This window comes from Porites lutea, chromosome 13, assembly GCF_958299795.1.
Source record: "Porites lutea chromosome 13, jaPorLute2.1, whole genome shotgun sequence".
Classification (NCBI taxonomy): Eukaryota; Metazoa; Cnidaria; class Anthozoa; order Scleractinia; family Poritidae; genus Porites; species Porites lutea.
This window is the reverse complement of record NC_133213.1, coordinates 15,634,953-15,654,638: the sequence shown is the minus strand read 5'-3', so window position 1 is coordinate 15,654,638 and position 19,686 is coordinate 15,634,953. Positions and strand designations below refer to the sequence as shown.

Here is a 19,686-nt window from a genome sequence, read left to right as displayed (position 1 = left end):
ATGACCATACCTCGATGCACCCGACAGTCCTTCCTCATAGTGCTAGAATCGCTGACCAGCCTTACCAACACGCTAACGGAGATTGGGCATAGTCACCTTCTGGACAGGATCTGTTTCGAAAGTATGACAACTTTGGGCGTGGAATGCGAGCAGACCACGACATGCCTACAGTGGCTAACTACGCTTACAGAAGAGCGCGCTGCGTGGAAGACGATATGCTGGGCATTTACCAGAAGGATTTCTCATATTTCACCGGGCCCAATCCATAGTATCCGGAGAAAATTATCAAAGGTGAACCCCCAAACATCAAGACGCGACCAAACAAGCTGTCAGCAATCACTGAAGGAACAGGTAGCAAAGAAGAAGACACAAGGCGAGAAACTGTGATGCGAGAATTTGCTAAGGAGTATGGAAGAGGCGTAAGACAGGAAAATGTCCGCTCAAAAACGAAAGAGCTAACTGGCACCCTTCCTTATCCCCTTAGTATGTGTCCCACTACCATCACAGCCTCATTAGAGGAAAGCGAAGACGTAACAACAGCCTGCCAAGTTGTGGATGCTAATGTGGCATTGCGGAGTACGGCTGTACGGGTGCAAACCATTTACCAGAAAGACGACATATTGGCAGTAAGACACAACCGTAGAAGAGAGATCTCACCCTTCTGGTTAGCAGTTCTTCTGGAGGATGTACAAATGGAAGTGAATGGTGGAAATTTTGTGCAGCAAAGAGTATCCCTAAAGTGGCTAAACCAAACAAGTGATTCACTAACATACACCTCCGGTGATGTCTGTAATGGAAATTCCCCCAAGTGCATTCTAACCCGAGTACTCGACTTTTCTTCCGATGGATCAGACATCATTTTAACAACAGAGGAGGATAACAGGCTCTGTCGAATTGCTAATGGGGACTACGGTGACGATGATGACAATGAGAATGAAACTGCACCACCAACTGCAGAGGATGAGGGAGAAGTATCCCTCCCGATAAGACTGCTGGGAGTTAGTTTATCAGGACGGAGAACGACACGGTTTATTCTGAGATAAACGTTTCCGTTGCCTGCGTAGCTTGTAGTATAGTAATTGGACTATCTTCACGCTATTTGTTGGTAAGCTGTAACTGAAGTTTTACATTTCTGTGTGGCAATTAAACAATTCGGAAACGAATTATGTTTGAACCTGAAAAGCACTGATTTTGGCAATGTGTACCTCTTTTGTTATTGTTGACGCCGTTGTTATTATTAAAATAAGAATAGCCCTTCCTCGTTAGTATTTCTTCAACGATGTGGACTCAGTGGACTTCAGAAACCGCTCCTATATTCATAATCCTCTCGGGTAAGGCCAAGAATTATATTTTATACTTATATTTTATATAAGACAATGTACACTTCGGGTAAAAAAAGAACAAGCTTTTTTGGTGAAAACAAAGTACAAAGGAAACGTTGAAAACCAGAAAATAGAATTTTGAAATCTGGAATCCAGCCACTTATGGAATCCGGAATCCACGGATGTGGAATCCGGAATCCACAGGCATGGAATCCGGAATCCACAGCGTGGAATCCGGAATCCAAGACTCTCTTGGATTACCTTACATGGGGCGAGGTCATGATAAAAAACATACATTTGACACACAAAGCAAGCATTTTACAAAAATTAAAGATGGAAATTTTATGAAACTTAACGCCCATTTTAGCTTCTTAACTGGTCTGAAGATATGTGTGTTATAATTATATGTTAACAATCAGTTCTTACTATAGCTGTGTTCGTATAGTGAGTAATTGATTTTATCATGACGCGAACATAAAATTTAGAAAGGGCAGGCGAGAAGGGCAGGTAAATTTCTCTGCAAACTTCTCTGTGCAAGTTTCTATAATATGTGCTCCTCTGAAAGCATGGCGGGAGAAATCATAAGGCAATTTTATAGTATCACGCGTACGCTTGCACAATGTACTATGGAGGGACCGTTAATTCCGGTAGCCCGGTAGTTTTATGATCATTCAGATACCGGTACACCAATTCTCTGTTTATGTTGTAAGTAGAAATTTCTGAGACTCCTTGTTAAAATTGCAACCTACTTTTCATGTCGGGTTTATTTCTCAATCCAGTTCAGAATTGCTTCAGTAATCTTTATAACAGTAATGTTCGTCTAGAATGAAGAGTGTTGAACATTTCATAAGTCACAAAATCGACTGTTAGCTTTGCAGGCTTTGTAGGATTTCCTCGCAAATATCATTGGTAAAGATACCATTCAATCAAGAGTAAACGCCCGCATAGAAGAACCTACTAGATTTCATAGATGATTTCGAGGTTCAGGTTGATCAAGTTCTTATTTACTGGGTGCTTGTGAGAAATCATCCTGAAATGTTCAGCTCAGAAACTTGAAATTAGTTTCAGAAATACCATGCACAGGTAGCCCATGCTCGAAATATGAGCATCGAAATGAAATTGAAATCCTTACATGTTCGTAGGTTACAGAAACGATAGTTTTTTTTCCCCATACAAATCCCTATATTTCGAATGTTACGCAACAATGCCAATGCTCGCCGATGCTCTTATTTCGAGCTTGGGCTACCTGCGGAAACACTATTCTCATAACTGCACCGTAATTTTTAGGGAGTTATTATAACTCCAAAAATGGAGTAAAAATTTTAGGTACATGATAACCCCTTTTTTGGGGTTATTTTAACTCCTCATTTAACTCCGAATTTGGGGTCATTTTTACTCCTGAAAAAAGTTCTTTTTACTCCCAGTCTGGAGTTAAAATTACTCCGAAATGGGGTTACTTGTACTCCTTACATGGGTTGTTTTTACTCTTTTTGGAGTTAATTTAACTCTGAAAGTGGAGTAAAAATTTTAGGTACAGGATAACTCCTTTTTTGGGGTCATTTTAACTCCTCAATATCTGGGGTCACTTTTACTCCTGAAAAAGAATTCTTTAAACTCTTTTTTGGCGTTAAAGTAACTCCACGAAAAATACCTCCACTGTAAGGAGTTAAATTAGCCCCACTAGAGGAGTTATTATAACTCCCTGAAAATTACAGTGTGTAGAGAAGGGGTGTCTTCTCGGAAGGCAATACTATATTTTCTTAGAGTGAGAGAATGTAGACATCATTTTGCTCCAAATCTGCTACCAGTAGGGAAACTCTTCCGACCTCCCTGTCACGATCGTCTACATGTAGGATAGAAAAAATTTCTCCCAGACTTTGGGGCAGGTAAAAGATTGTTATCTCCTCATGATCAATTCGCAGCAAAGGGAAGCAATTTTCGCACTGCTTACTTGAATTGTTTTTAACAGACTGCAAACCTTAATAAAGCCTAAGCTAATCATGGAATTGCACGCATTTTAGAAATCGTTTTTAACCTGTCCTAGCCCTCTCAATTAAGATAAAATTAAACTTAAAACTTGTCAAATCCCAGTGTTAAAAAAAAAGTTAATCGTCCGTCGAAGGCTAGTCTAAGCATTTCTTTTTTTATACAACTCAACCGCTCCCATCCTTATTCAGCAATGAAAGTAACGGTTCGCAGCCTTCAGTTACCCTAAACGTTTTTCCATAGGCTGTACATAGTTACATAGACAACAACCTTAACACAGTTAATAGGGGAAAACTGGAATTATTACGAATTATTGGTGAATTTTGCGTTCTCGGCTATTTTTCGTACAAAAAAGGAAACCTATTAAAATATTATTTGGGTTCAAAAATGTGATGGAGAGAGGAATCAGAGCAATTGTCACTTTCGTAATACGTTAAATAAAAACATTGCATCTAAAATTTTCGGGAAAATAATACTGTTGAGGCCTCAAATGTAATAAATGACCCTAAATGTAATAAAGGTCCTAATTGTAATAACTTTTGGCCCTAAATGTAATAACCTTTGGTCCTAAATGTAATAAAGGTCCTAAGTGTAATTCTTCCAGCTCGTATTATGCTTAGGGTCATAAGAAGATTTCATTGTGTTTGCTTTCAGCCTTATTACAGGTTAACTGAGCGCCAAGAATGTGTCTAGAGAATATCAAACACTAAATACCCCACGCAGATCCCCTATATAGCCATTTGAGTAACAACTTATTATTATTCATGTGGTGAAATCCTGGAAAAAAGTTAGCATAAAAATTCACTTCAAGAAGTACTCCTGGTAGAAATTACAATCAAAGTCAGGAAGTCACAAAAACTATCAAGATATACTACCCTTAATATCTTGCTGTTTATGTATAACTTCGTGTTCACAGCATTCTGTATGGACCGACCGACATACTCTTTTGCAAAATGATAAAAAAAAAATAAATAAATAAATAAACCATTTCTTTTGTGGGGGCAACATTAAAAATCCCCATAGGCAAAAGTAGTTAATTTACTACGATTGTTTCTAATGAACATTAATACTTCCTTCAATTACTAAATTACTACTGTATTTTGAAAACTTTTGTGTAGATTCCCTTTGTTTATAACTCGCGTTTTACGATGTAGGGATGTAGTAGAAAACACGATCGAGACGTAGTTAATTTACAAGTGTTTCTCCTACTTCTCGAGCGCTCAAGCCGCTTTCTAAGTTTATGAATATCTATGAAGACTACAAGTGAATCGCGAGCTGGCTATGAAATTAATATCGCATCAGACCGTCGCATGTTTCAGTCAGGGACTTTATTAAGTTTGGGGCTGTTATACTACATACATGCAGTATACTGTTAAGACTTCCATCACATTTAGGGCTAAAACCTATTACACATATAATATTATTAGCCCCTTTATTACATTTAGGGCCAAAAGTGATTACACTTAGGACCTTTATTACATTTAGTGTCATTTATTACATTTGAGGCCTCAACAATACTGAAGCCCTTGTAATTTCAAAAAGACTCATTAAGGTTCCCCAGGATGACCGAACAGGTACAAATTTTATACTAGTGTCGCTTAGAAGGCATTTCTAGAGATCTAAAGGTACTTTGGATAGCCTTAAAAGTGTTTTCGTTTGCCTAGAAGAATTTCCTCTCTCGTGATGAATAATCCTCTAGATTAAGAGATTTCTTTGTTTTTAAGCTCCAGCCGCTCTCCTAAGGACTGTTACTTAAATGAAAGGGTGTTCAGTTAGTGCTTATCAACTCGATACATTTATAAAAGCTTTCGGAAAGCGTTAATGCGCAATTGCATGCACATTGCCGGAATTGAGGGGGGCGTAAGGGTTTGCGGTGATGCGGTTTTGCTCGATTTTTGGTGCGGTTTTTCGGACATTTTTATTTTAAGTTGAGGTATTGCGGTTTTACAAAACCAAGCTGTTTGCGGTATTCAGAAATTTACGGGTAATTCCACTGCGGTTAGCGGTTTTCTTATGTTATTCTGTGCGGTGTTTATTTGTAATTCTGTGCGGTTTTGCGGTATTCGTGCCCCCTTTACGCACCCCTCGGAAGTACTTTGTTTTTAAGGGTTTTTCCTTTCCCTTTTTTGTTATTTTCCTTATAAGTGATGGGACAGTTAAATTGACGTTTCTTGTCGTTAGTTCATGCCCTTTAAGTTAATTTTACCCCATTTAATTTTTCCAAAAGGAGCATTGCTCAAGTGATGAAACGGTTACGATATTTAAACCAGCCGACAACGGTCTTTGTTACTATACTGCGCCACGAGCTGTCAGATTAGCCCTGACTGAGCTTGTTTAGACTATACCCCTTGGCGGCAATGAAAACACAAATTTTGACAGGCATATCCTGTCCATAGAATTTACAGGCAAGGATAAAATAAATCGCCTCTTGATCGTGATATAAACTCAAGCGGGTACCAGCAAAATAAACAAAAGCCGTACAAAAAGTCCCCATGATTCAAATTCAAGTCAGCACTGTGTAACCTCCTAGAACTTGACCGGGCCCGTATCGGCAACGTTGCCTCCTAGTCAGTATTTGTGGTTCTATTTAACTGAAGGTAAGCACCTGAATCACTGTAGTATATGGGAAATGGGGAAGAGAGAAGAGAAAAGGGGAAAGAGCCTCCACTAATCCGCCCTCTTCTCTCCAGGCAAAATCTTCTCTTGATCCCCTGAATAAGAGCGAAGAATGTGAAACAGCGTCTACTTAGTTAATACTTTTTAGAGACGTTTACGCAACCCGGCGTCGTCGACTTTGTTTGCTAAAGCTCCCTTTTTCGGCACTGATCTCAATACCATTCAGAGTCTCTTTCGATCCTTGTAGGAAAATGGAAGGGGGTCTCTGCTGATAAATGCCAAAGGTTTGTCGATGTTCAAATTTTAGCTGTCGAAACACTTGCTATACCTTGCTACGGTTTTCAACTGCAAGTTTATCAAGAAGTAACTTTTCAGGCCGATAACAAACGTTTTGGTAATATTTATAATTCATAATCTGACAAAACAAGACAAATTAAATAAATCATGTAAAGCAATTATACTGTACGTGTTACGATATTTGCTTATTGATCGCTAAAGAGAGCAGCTAACTGTTTATAATTGTTTGTGGTTGACGCATTTGATAAAAATTCGAGACTGTAAAATACAACGCTTCTTGGATTTGAGTGGTTAATTGCAATGATTGATATGTGGTTAACAGTGATATAAATGGATGTGGGGCGAGAGGTAATATCTTACAAAATTTTGAATCCATTTTACTCCAGTTTCCTACAGCTTCCGCTGCAGGCGTCAGGCGCAAAAATAGAGCGAGGGGAGAAGAAGAAAGTACGAAAGGGGAAGGGTCTTCCTCTTTTCTCTCCTTCCCCTTCCTTTCGAAGTCTGTCTCGCAGGCTATTAGCTTCCTATTATTACAACAAACTGCATCATACGCGTTAGAGAGCAGATCTGACGCCCGTCCCTATAGGATACGGACGATGAGAATCCATTTATTTAATAAGTACATGTACTAGACCTTTCACAGACTCTGAACAGAGCAGTATTTTAACTTTTTTATGTCTTTGAACTGGTAGTGCTTAACTTCTGCTGGAACCCATCTAACTTATGCGTCTAATATAATATTATCCTTGTATTAGATTGTTTCGAGAGAATACTGTAAGTTACAATACTGGAATGAATTTGCGATTCAGAATTTCCGCAAACGCCTGAGAAAAAAAGCCACTGTTTAGTCAGGTGTTGTAAGGCGATGTATCAAAAGCACTTCCCCATCGGACAAAAAAGACCAAAGCAGGAATATCATCGAAATTAAATGCATACTAATTTTCATCCTTATCTGCGTTCATACAAGTGACGATATATCGAAGGGTGAGAATAAGTTTTTACTCCTCTGAGTACCTTTTAAGATATATTAATAATTTTTATTATTATTTGAGTCTATATCTTTATGTTTGTAACTTCCAGACAGGCCCATTGGATGCGTGACTTACCTATCTTAAAAATCTTATCAGTTATGTTATTGTTAAGGATATGTGCTTGGTATGATTTATAGGCAACGGCTTATGTTAGTGAATGGATATTAAAGTCGTATGGTGTGTCAACAGATATTAAACAAAGTTCAAAATAGATCGCATCTCGGTGGGGATGATATGTTATGGGACCATTAAGCTCCAGAGCTCTTCTAAGGACTGTCACTTAAATGAAAGGGTGTTAAGTTAGTGCTTATCAACTCGATACATTTATAAAAGCTTTCGGAAAGCGTTAATGCGCAACTCATTGTCGGAATTGAGGGGGGCGGAAGGGTTTGCGGTGATGCGGGTTTGCTCGATTTTTGGTACGGTTTTTCGGAAATTTTTATTTTAAGTTGCGGTATTGCGGTTTTACAAAACCAAGCTGTTTGCGGTATTTAGAAATTTTCGGGTAATTTCAATGCGGTTAGCGGTTTTCTTACGTTATTCTACTGTGCGATGTTTATTCGTTATTCTGTGCGGTTTTGCGGTATTCGTACCCCCTTTACGCACCCCTCGGAAGTACTTTGTTTTATCAAGGGTTTTTCCTTTTCCTTTTATGTTATTTTCCTTATAAGTGACGGGACAGTTAAATTGACGTTTCTTGTCGTTTCTCTTGCCCTTTAAGTTAATTTTACCCCATTTAACTTTGCCAAAAGGAGCATTGCCCATGTGATGAAACGGTTACGATATTTAAATTAAACCAGCCGACATCGGTCTTTGTTACTACACTGCGCCACGAGCTGTCAGATTAGCCCTGACTGAGCTTGTTTAGACTATACCCCTTGGCGGCATCAGTTTTCGTTTGTAAAGAAAACACGAATTTTGACGGGCATATCCTATCCATAGAATTTACAGGCAAGCATAAAATAAATCGCCTCTTGATCATGATATAAACTCAAGTGGGTACCAGTTCAAGTCAGCACTGTGTAACCTACTAGAACTTGACCGGGCCCGCATCGGGAACGTTGCCTCTTAGTCAGTATTTGTGGTTCTATTTAACTGAAGGTAAGCGCCTAATGAATCACTGTATGATATGGGAAATGGGGAAAAGAGAAGCGAAAAGGGGAAAGAGCCTCCACTAATCCGCCCTCTTCCCCCCAGACAAAATCTTCTCTTGATCCCCTGAATAAGAGCGATGAGTGTGAAATAGCGTCTACTTGGTTAATACTTTTTAAAAGACGTTTTCGCAACCCAGCGTCATCGACTTTGTTTGCTAAAGCTCCCTTTTTCGATTAAGGCACTGATCTCAATGCCATTCAGAGTCTCTTTTGATCCTTGTAGAAAAATGGAAGGGGGTCTCTGCTGGTAGATCCCAAAGGTTTGTCGATCTTCAAATTTTAGCTGGCGAAACACTTGCTATACCTTGCTACGGGTTTCAATGCAACTGCAAGTTTATCAGGGAGTACATTTTCAGGCCGAAAAGAAACGTTTGGATAATAATATATAATTCACAATCTGACAAAACAAAAAAAATTAAATTAATTATGTAAAGCAATTATACTGTTACGATATTTGCTTATTGATCGCTAAAGAGAGCAGCTAACTCTTTATAACTGTTTGTGGTTGACGTATTCGATAAAAAGACGTGAATATAAAATACTAAACGCTTCTTGGATTTGAGTGGTAAATTGCAATAATTGATATGTGGTTAACAGTGATTTAAATGGATGTGGGGTGAGAGGTAATATCTCACAAAATTTTGAATCCATTTTATTCTAGTTTCCTATAGCTTGCGCGGCAGGCGGCAGGCGCAAAAATAGAGCGAGCGGAGAAGAAAAAAGCACGAAAGGGGATAAGTCTTGCTCTTTTCTCTCTTTCCCCTTCCTTTCGACGTCTGCCTCACAGGCTAAGCTTCCTATCATTACAACAAATTGTCAGACACGTTAGGGAGCAGATCTGACGCCCGTTCCTTGCATAAAGATATGCACGATGGGAATCTATCTAATGAGTACATGTACTAGACCATGTACAGACTCTGAGCAGAGCTATTTTAACTTCGTTTCATGTCCTTGAACTGGTAGTGCTTGACTTCTCCTGGAGCCTATCTAACTTATGCGTCTAATATAAAATTATCCTTGTATTAGATTGTTTCGAGAGAATACTGTAAGTTATTATACCGTGCTGGAATGAATTTGCGATCCAGAATTTCCGCAAACGCCTGAGAAAAAAAGCCACTGTTTAGTCAGGTGGTATATAAGGCGATTAAAATGTCAAAAGCACTTCCCCATCGTACAAAAAAGACCAAATTAAAGCAGGAATATCATTGAAATTGAATTCATCCTTATCTGCGTTCCATACAAGTGACGATATATTGAAGGGTGTCGAATATGTTTTTACTCCTGTGAGTACCTTTCAGATATTTATTATTATTATTATTATTATTTGAGTCTATATCTTTATGTTCGTAACTTCCAGACAGGCCCATTGGATGCGTGACTTACCTATCTTAAAAATCTTATCAGTGCTTGCCATGATTAGACAAGCTTATGTTAGTGAATGGATTAAAGTCGTATGGTGTATCAACAGATATTAAACAAAGTTCAAAACAGATCGCATCTCGGTGGGGATGATTATGTTATGGGACCGTAACTGTGGAGTGGGATCGTGCTCTGTTTGTTTAGATAGGCTTTTTGAAAAGTATTGCATCGCCGCAGGTGTAAAATCAGGCTTGAAAGAGGTACACGCAACCGTCTGTGCATTACTTCCTTAAATTTAAACGCACAGCAAACTTCCTTTTTAACTTCTCTTCAAAGCGCTTTCTATGTAATGTTATCAGAATATACGGAACAAAACACACAAAACACTTCTACAAGCAAATGAAAGCTAAAATATATGATTGAGTTTGAAGACTAAATTAACCATGTTTTTCTTTAAATTTATCACGTAATTACGTTCAAATTACTGAGCAGATAAGGAAAACAAATGTTGATTGAATCAATAAAACAAAAAGTTTGTACGATGAATAAATCTTTAAATCAATAGAGAACATGTAACAACAGTGTCATTAAAAATAGATCGTTTATTTCAACTGCTTTTTGCTGCAGGTAAGTGCTTTGAATGTTCATTCGTGAACCCTCAAGCGTCAAAAACAATTACAAGCCATTTCCGCTTTTGGTGGAAACAAAAGTACTTTCCCTATACAAAGGCTCACTATTTTCAACGAGTAGCTCTAATTGTTTAGTCTTCTCAACCCTGAGTAATTTGCCTTTTAGCATGCCTCTTATTAAAAACATGTAAAAACGTTAACAGTTTCATGGAAATCAAGGCTCTTGGGTTCCATTCACTTCAGAATTGCCCCGAGATCACTCAGTTCATGACAGCAAGAAGAAGTCGAACACGAATTTTCGTTTGGATCAACATTGATCTTAAAGAGAAAAGGACTTGTTTACTTTTTTTTTTAACGACATTCTCACAAACTTTTCACTGGATTAATTACGACCAAAAATGTTATTCACCATTATTAGCTGGAATTTGAGGAAACTTTTTGTAAATGATAAACGACTTGGAGTGTGAGCATTCAACAAGATCTACAAAAGGTAGCTTAATTCTGAGGATGAAATGCTTAAGCGTGACCATTTAATCAAAGCTACTGAGCAGTTCTTCTGTGTTCACTTTTGACTCGGCGGGAGTGAAGTCCCTAAGTGTCGCCATTCAAATGAATCCCTTCGAACAGCACATGACACTTTTTATTTATTTCTTTATTTTATTTCAAAATGAAATTTAGAATTATCCTAAACTTTCACTTTGAACTGTTAGGATCGAATAGGTTACTAGAGAGTTCCATCTGGTGGTCTAAAACGTATGTGATTATGATTTAATGAAACTATATTTGACCTGTCGGACCACCCATTCTGCAAACTGCAGATCAGAATATCCAAGCCGTGCGAGACCACTAAATTTGATTGTCAGTATTAAGAGAAAAAAGAGTTTAAGTCGCGGACCACCCACTCCGTACAATTAACAGAATTAGCCTGCCCTGCGGAGGTGCAAATTTGACTGAGGTGTAATAGAATTAAATTATTTAGAATAAAGGAGTAAGAGTTTAATTCGAACCACCCACATTACCATAGCGTGTAAAATGCATGGGTAGCCTGAGGAGAGTAGATTATAGAGAGGGCTTCGGGCGACCGAGCAATTAGAAAATCCCATGTGTAGTTGCTCATCGTTGTTTTACACAGTGAAGGGAAAGATCGCTAGTAAAAGCGAAGTCACTATTCAGCTCTCCATGACTGGTATTTATTTATAAAAAATAGTTTTGGGGTTTCTTGTTTGCGTAGAGGATCATAACTACTTAAATACCTGCATAAATTGACCCGCATAATTAGATTTTAAAAAAATGCACTGAAAACAAAAAATCCAATCCGGGTGGTGCGAAGGCAAAAGAAATAAAAAAAAGATCCAGTTATTTTTTTTCCAGATTAGTGAAACCTCTCTGTAAAAACCGCTGTAAACAAACATTCTTCACATTATTCGCCACAGTAACTATTTCAGTCTATTTATTTTTCTTTCTTTCTTTGTCTCCAAGGGGCCACCCTATTCTTTAAAGTCAGAATAACCTTTGACACGTGCAGTGCTGAACCCCCGATGATCCAGTAGATATAAAATCGGCGCCCGCCGACTTGTTCCTGACAGTTAAAGTTTGAAATATCCAGCAACAGATCAGAAAAAGCCTAATTTTCAGAATACTTGGAGACAATAATCATTTAGTAGAGCCTGCATGATAAGATTGGAAAGTCGTCCAAGGCTTCCATCGAACCAAGGAAAAGTATAAATACAGAAGAAGCCATGCCTACAGTCATCGTTGTAATAACTTTGCCAACAAGCATTGTAATCATATTTGTAAGGATAATTCTAATGTGGAACAATAATGATGAAGACTATGATCATGTTAATGCTGGCAATCAGGAAAGAGCTGAATTGGGTAAGGAAGTATTCAATACCGACACCATTGGGTCCCACTTTTGCCGGCTAATAGCCATTTTTTTATTTGTTTCAAGCATTGAATTGTTTCAACTATCAACGTTGGGGTTATCCAATTTTGGTAAATCTCCATCTCTAAACATGAACCCCTTGTCCTTGCAAAATTTTGGTTGTAAAAAGAATGAATCATCCTTCCGCCGTACACAATTAAAATTAATAATGTCGTGACTAGAGGATAGATTTTTGAGATGCACTCACGAATTTTACTCTCCGTAGGGCTCCAAGATGGAATCCCGGACGCACTGTAAACTTAAGACTTTAAAGTAAATGAAGATAGTTACATCGCTAAACAGAATCCAGGTTTCCGCGCGGCTAGGCTACTACATAGGCCTCAGTGGTAATGACCAAAAAGTGGTTTGAGAAGCTTAAAGGAATTCGATTGCAAATGCCATGAGGTCACACTTCTGTGGAAAAAAAAGCCTCGGTCTTTAGGGGGAGCAACTGGTCACGATGAATTCACTGACTTGGCCGAATCGAACAGGAGTAGTCCTGATTTTGGTTTTACAACCACTTTTACCCAAACCATTTCAAGATGCTACAACTGATAAGAATCGTAATGGCCAGCGCTGGACAAGACAAGGTGAAAGATTTATTTGCAACTGAACCTGATTACTGACATCTCAAGAGCTTAAGACGAACCTGAACAGTTACAAGGTTCATATCTCTGGTAACACTGTGTAAAGGATGGTATATAGAACTCTGAAGGAGGAAATTGTTTGAAGTAAAAAAAAAGTTTTGGAACGGGAATTCAAAAGTGCCGTGGGTGACTGAACTGAAACTGAGTGTTGCGGTAAACAGCGACACACATACCAGATAAAAACAGAAACTTTAAATCCATCACGAGGTGTTCTGAAAAGACTCACAATTAATGCCGTACAACTTAATAGTCACAAGAAGTAACTAGAACTTAGATATCCAACGAATGAAAGCGGTAAATCGGTGGCGTCATGCACCGGTCTTTTCCAAGGCCACTGCCCTTCCGTGCGCATGCAACACCGTGTAATAATTGTGTAAATAATACACATCAACTTAAAAATGGTAAATAGGAATCTGAAGGAACAAACTGAATGAACTGAAAAAAGGTTTGAAAAAGTAATTCACGCAAGCATGTTTTTGTGGGAAGGGGAGGGGTCATTTCAGGTCGTCTGGCGAACACATTTGGAAGTCGTTTTGAAACGAACACAAAATTATTTCGTGGATGGAGAGTTATAGGCCCTAAATCTACGCCAAATGAATATCTAAATACGATAGTCGGATGAGGTAGTTAGCCTGCGCGGGAGCTGCAGAAACAATGCCATGCTCCCACGGACCCCAAGCTTCAGCTTGTTGCAATTCTCTTCCTGCGTGTTAAAAGTTTTTCCTTTTAATACAAGAAAGGAATATGCTACATAGCCCTGTCAAATAGAAACAAATTCACTTGTGGATAGTTATATAGAAGGGCTTTTAATGCAATATCCGACAGAAATAAAACTGAAACTCAATTTGAGGTACACGCAAACCGTCTACCACATTACCTCCGTAAACTTACACGCACAGCAAACTTCCTTTTAACTTCTCTTCAAGCGCTTTCTATGCAATGTCATCAAAAACTTAATGGAACAAAACAGTGTTCAGTTTCAGCTGCCATGCACCTCTACAAAGGATATGATTGACTTTGAAGACTAAATTAACCATGTTTTTCTAGTTGGTCTCCCCACTACGTTCACATTTATGAGCAGATAAGGAAAACAAAAATTGATAAATAAACAAAACAAAAAGTTTAATGGGAAAATAAATCTTTGAATCATAAAAAAAAGAACATGCACATTTCCGCTTAGGGTGGAAACGAAAGCACTTCCTCTATACAGTGGCTCCCTGTTGTCAACGAGCTGCTCTAATCTGGTTTAATTAGCTTCTCAACTTTGAGTAATTTGCCTTTTAGCATGCCTCTTTTTTAAATTAACTTCTATTTAATTAACAGTTTCATGGAATGAGGCTCAATTAAGGCTCTTGGCCGGGGCTCAATTCATTCCAGAGTTTTCCCGAGATCAATCAGTTCATGACACCGACATGAAAAGAAGTGGAACGTCAAGAATTTTCGTTCGGATCATCCGTGATCCGAAAGGGAAAAGGACTTGCTTACATTTCACTCCCGGAAATTTTCCACTGGAATACGACCAAAAAAGTCATTCACTATATTATAAACAGGAATTTTCGGAAACTCTTTGTAAATGGTATAGTAAACAACCTGGAGTTTGAGCTTTCAACAATTAAGCTACAAAAGGTAGCGTTGTAGTTATATCAACTTTAATTCTGTGGATTTACGCGTGTCCTTTCTAATGAAAGCCACTAGCTGAGCAGTTTCTCTGGTGTTCACCTTTGACTGTCACTCTATCAGAGGGATGTAAAATCCGTAAGTGTAGTGCCCCCATTCAAATGAAACCCTTTGAGCAGCACGTAACACTATTTATTTATTTGTCTCATTTCAAAATGAAATTTAGAATTGTTCTAAATTGTCACTTTGAACTGTTGGGATCGAAGGGATTAAACTAGAGAGTTCCATCTGGTGGTCTTAACCTATGTGATTATAATGATTTAATGAAATATTTGAACTCGGACCACCTTCTGGTCTGTGCGAGACCATGGCAAGGTGCACTAAATTTGATTGTCACTATTTTAATAGTCTATTTCTTTTAAAAAAGAAATAGGCCGATTATTCAAACCAGGTTTAAAACAGCGTTTATGAAAGTCATCGTCTAACCCATGTATAAACCATGAAAAAAAGGTTATTTAAACCTTGTTTTGACCGTGTCTAAACACCGACTCAGGAACAACAGAAAGTTAAACCTGCTCACAGGTGCAAATTTGGTCGAAGTAAAATAAAATTGAATTATTTTAAATAATAGAATGAAGGAGTAAGAGTTTATTTCATTTTCGGACCACCCACTTTACCACAGCGTGTAATGCATGGGTAACCTGAGTATCAGGAACACTTGTGAAGGCAAAACCACAACGACAAACCAGTGAGGGTCCATCGGATCTTTAGTAGACCTGGATCAGTAAAATCTTGAGTACCAAATTTTAAATTTAAAACAGTAAACTGATCCTTACGGTGGGAAGAGTGATAGAAAAAAATAACGAAAGAAAACAAAAATAAAGTGGTGAATTACAGGCCTTCCTTAGGGGATATGGGAGAGTAGATTTTAGAGAGACCTTCGGGCCACCGAGCAATCAGTATATCCCGTGTACATGTGTGGCTGCCCGTCGTTGTTCTAAACAGTGAAGGAAAGAACGCTAAAAGCGAAGTCAGTATTCAGGCTTATGACTGGTATTTCTTGGGTTTCTTTGCTTGCGTAAAGGTTAATGATCATATACTGTGGGATTTAGCGGTAGCAGGCATTTGGAAGTAGTGGGCGCAAGAAAGAACAGGCATTCTTTCTTGCGCCCACTACTTCCAAGCTATGTGGGATTTAAAATGTACTGAACGAGATGATGAGATTGGAAAGTCGTCCAAGGCTTCCATCAAATCAAGGAAAAGTATAAATACAAAAGAAGCCATGCTTACCGTCATCGTTTTAAGAAACGGTCCAGATGGCGATAAGAACGATAGCAACAACGGCAACGAACATGTTGGAATGCAAAAAAGGTGCTAACTTTTCTATTGTCTGTACTTACTTCTGATTGGCTTAAACAGCAAAAGTTAACAAAACTTCATAAAGCAGTACATATATTCATCCTTACTTTCCAGCCATCTTCCATATAACAAAATCTGGTCTCAGTTTGAATAACAAAGAAATCCTATGTGGGGAACATGTAAAATTGTAAACTTTTCTTGGCTATTGTTTTCAACTCTTGTGATTGGTCAAAACAGCTTTTAACACAACAAAACACCCTTTCAAAGTGGAGTGTAAATGCATTTTATTGCTTAAACGGCCTTAATGTAGGTTTATGCATTCTCTATGTAAAAATGAGAACATTCCTATGTGAGGAAAACAGCGCTGCCGCATAACAAAAGAAATTGCTATCCACCTTACTCGGATCATTACTTAATAACTTTGCCAACAAACATTGTCAGTAATCATATTTGTAAGGATAATTCTAATGTGGAACAATAATGATGAAGGCTATGATCATGTTGATGCTGGCAATCAGGAAAGAGCTGAACTGGGTAAGAAACTGTATTCAATACCGACACTGGGTCTAACTTTCGCTTAAATAGCCATTTTTTTTTATTTGTTTCAAGCTTTGAATTGTTTCAACTATTAATGTTGGGGTTTATATAGAATCACCCCCAAAGTTCCAAAACCGTTTAATTTTGGAAAACTGATGCATCTGCATCTCTAAACATGAACTTCTTGTCCTTGCAAAATTATGACCATTTTAAGTCACACTGAAAAAGAATTAATCATCTGTCTGTGCACAATTAAAATTAATAATGTCGTGACTTTTGAGATTTTTGAGATGCACTAACGAATTTTTACTCTCTATGGAATCCCGTACGCACTATAAACTTACGGCTTAATTTTACATGGTTCAAGAAATTCCAGATTTCCGCCCAGCTAGGCAACTGCAACGGCCTGGCAATGACCAAAACGTAGTTTGAGAAACTTAAAGGATTTCGGCACCAAATGCCATGCCACTTTGGTCACACTGCTGTGCAAAAATGTATTGAGGAGCAACCGGTCACGATGACTTTACTGACTTGGCTGAATCGAACAAGAGTCGTAATTTTGGTTTTACAACCTCTCTGAGAGCCATTTCAACGTGCTACAGCCGAATCGTTATGCCGGCCAGCGCCGCACAAGACAAGATGAAAGACTTTTTTGCAACTGAAAGTAGTGACATGACAAGTGCTTGCCATAACCTGAAGAGTTACAAGGTTAATATCTCTGGCAACACTGTGTAAATAATTTAAATCAGCTTAAAAATGATGTTATATGGAAATCTGAAGGAGAAAACCGACTGAAGTAAAAAAAAAGAGTTTTGAAACGGTAATATAAAAGTGAGTGGTTGAAATGAAACTGATTTTTGCGACAAACGGGGACACACCTGCCTGTACAAGATAAAAACAGCAGATGTGGCGGAACATTACAGTTAGCAGTAGAATTCCAAAGAATGAAAGCAATGAATTGGTGGCCTTGTGCACGTCTCCAAGACCACTGACCTTCCGCGCATGTTTGTTATTACACGGCAACCAGAAACCAGAAACCATTTTAAACCCACAGAAACCATTTGGACTCTCGAAGACATATAGTATGCATCTACTTCTGTTCAATTTGTTGACGTACAAAACGTCATATATTTCACAAAACCATTTCTATTAAAGCGGCAAAAAGATCCATAGTCGTTAGGCATTTCAATCAACGTTTTATTACATTTTAAAATAATATTATTATTAATAGCAGTTTCTTAAAGAACCAAGTAGATAGCCCAAGATCTGGTTTGAAAAGATGTACAACCGTTCGCGGACTTCAGTATTCTTTTTCTAATGGGAAGCAACTAGCAAAGAAATTGGCCAATGAGGGTCAAATAGGCCTCCTCAGGAGCCTATCACCACCCGTGCTGGCCTCCTTCTGTAATTTTAGAGGGGCCTTTATCAAGAATAAGGTGGTCCGTCGATGAACTGGGCTGTTTGGCACTAAATCCAAAAAAAAATTGAGTGCTTTTTGAGACTTTTCACATCGACGCTTTTCCGCCATTTTAGAACATTATGGGCAACTGAACAAGCCTGGGTTCGAATTACTGCGGAATCGCGGATGTTTGTCGGAGAAATAATGACTCAAACGAATAAGAGAAAGGCAAGTGAGACAGTAAGAGGCTATAAAAGTTCAAAGTAAGTTAATAGAGCGGACGTCAAATCAGTGTTGTTGTCAGTGATGTTTTCGAATACTTTATTTCAAAAAAATAGTACTTAATACTTGGGTCTTTTTTTTGCACCCAATTTGACCCGGCAACGTAAATTTTATGCGGCATTTTTTCCAAATTGCGGAAATCCCGCTAGGCCACGCTCTAGAATAAACACTGTCAGGGAATCAGTTATGGACAGTGGCATTACAAATAAAATTGAAAGCCTCTCAAGACTCCTCCCAATTCAAATGATATTCAGTATCATTGTTTACCACGGTATTATTAACTCGATCTTGACGAGCCTTAACTATTGTCAGAGCTGGATTCGGGAAATTAAGAAGAGGTACGTTTCCTGTCTAATCGATCTCATGAAGACAGTCTTTTTTCATTGTTTTGTCTACTTTTGAAATTGTGAACAAATTAACCCCGCCTTCGCTAACGGCAGGACAACTTTATATTTCATGACAAACATTACAGTGGGCATTTCCTGTTGTATCAAAAAAACTGTGCTTACGAACGTGCTAAAACGAAAGCGCATTGCAAAGCAAAACGTAATATTTTCATTAGAATTGAGATCCAGGCTGGAAATCCTGAGAGCGCTAGTTTTGATCTCAACAGTTTCTTGTTCATTAAACTTTCATTGAACAGTGTTTTGTTTAGCCGCTCGTGCGTGATCATGTTCCACTGCGTGGAGACATAAGAACCGTTCAAGCACCGGTTCTTGACCTCGTTTCATTCATTGTTCACTGCTGCAAAGGGGCTTTCCCTTTGATTTTCTTTTTCTCTCTGATTGGATGAAATGTTCTTTTGATCTCTTGTCGATGAAAGTTAAGTTAAAATATCCGGTAACTGCATCACCCAAGTGTCATGATAATCGGTCGTTAGATTACTCTTGCTTGACTTTTATCAGAGAAGCCTTTCATTGTCTGTGAATTGACGAAGTCACAATAATGTACAAAATTGCTCATTGCAATTGATCAGGGGCGGATCCAGGTTCTTTTTTAGGAGGGGTTGCACTCGTCTCTTGCCCTACTTCAACACCAATAAACCACTTTTTTTTCCCGCAGAATACCAGTTGTATTAGAAAACCGCAGGTCATCTCAGGGGGGGGGGGGGGGGGTGCGCACCCCCCTGCACCCTCCCCCTAGATCCGCCCCTGATTGATAGTTCTGAGCATTATTGAGCAGTTAGTAAGTTGAAATCTTTGACTGTTTTTAAATTAGTGTTGGGTTTATTTAAAGAGTAGTTTTAAATCGATTTATTGAAGGGTCCGCCTAACACACCGTCCTCTGAGGCGTCCAAAATTTTGTAGCTTTAAGTACCGGTCATATACCAAGCAAAACATGACCAAAAGCTCTGAATTGTATACGGCTACTTCGAGAAAGGTTGTCGGAAAAAGTGCACGCGACAATCCCGAAAAGTATTGTCGTTTTAATTTGGTCAGGACGCCCCGGAAAAAAAACAACCGCGAATTTAGATTCAAGTACCCTTTGTGAGTTTTTCTGTTTTCAGATGATCTTTTCGGTTGCATC

At 38.5% G+C, this 19,686-nt stretch overlaps 1 pseudogene; it reads left to right on the top strand.

Moving 5' to 3' along the window:
- Positions 1-1,592, top strand: LOC140923282 (uncharacterized; annotated as a pseudogene).
- Positions 1,593-19,686: the final 18,094 nt, after the last annotated feature.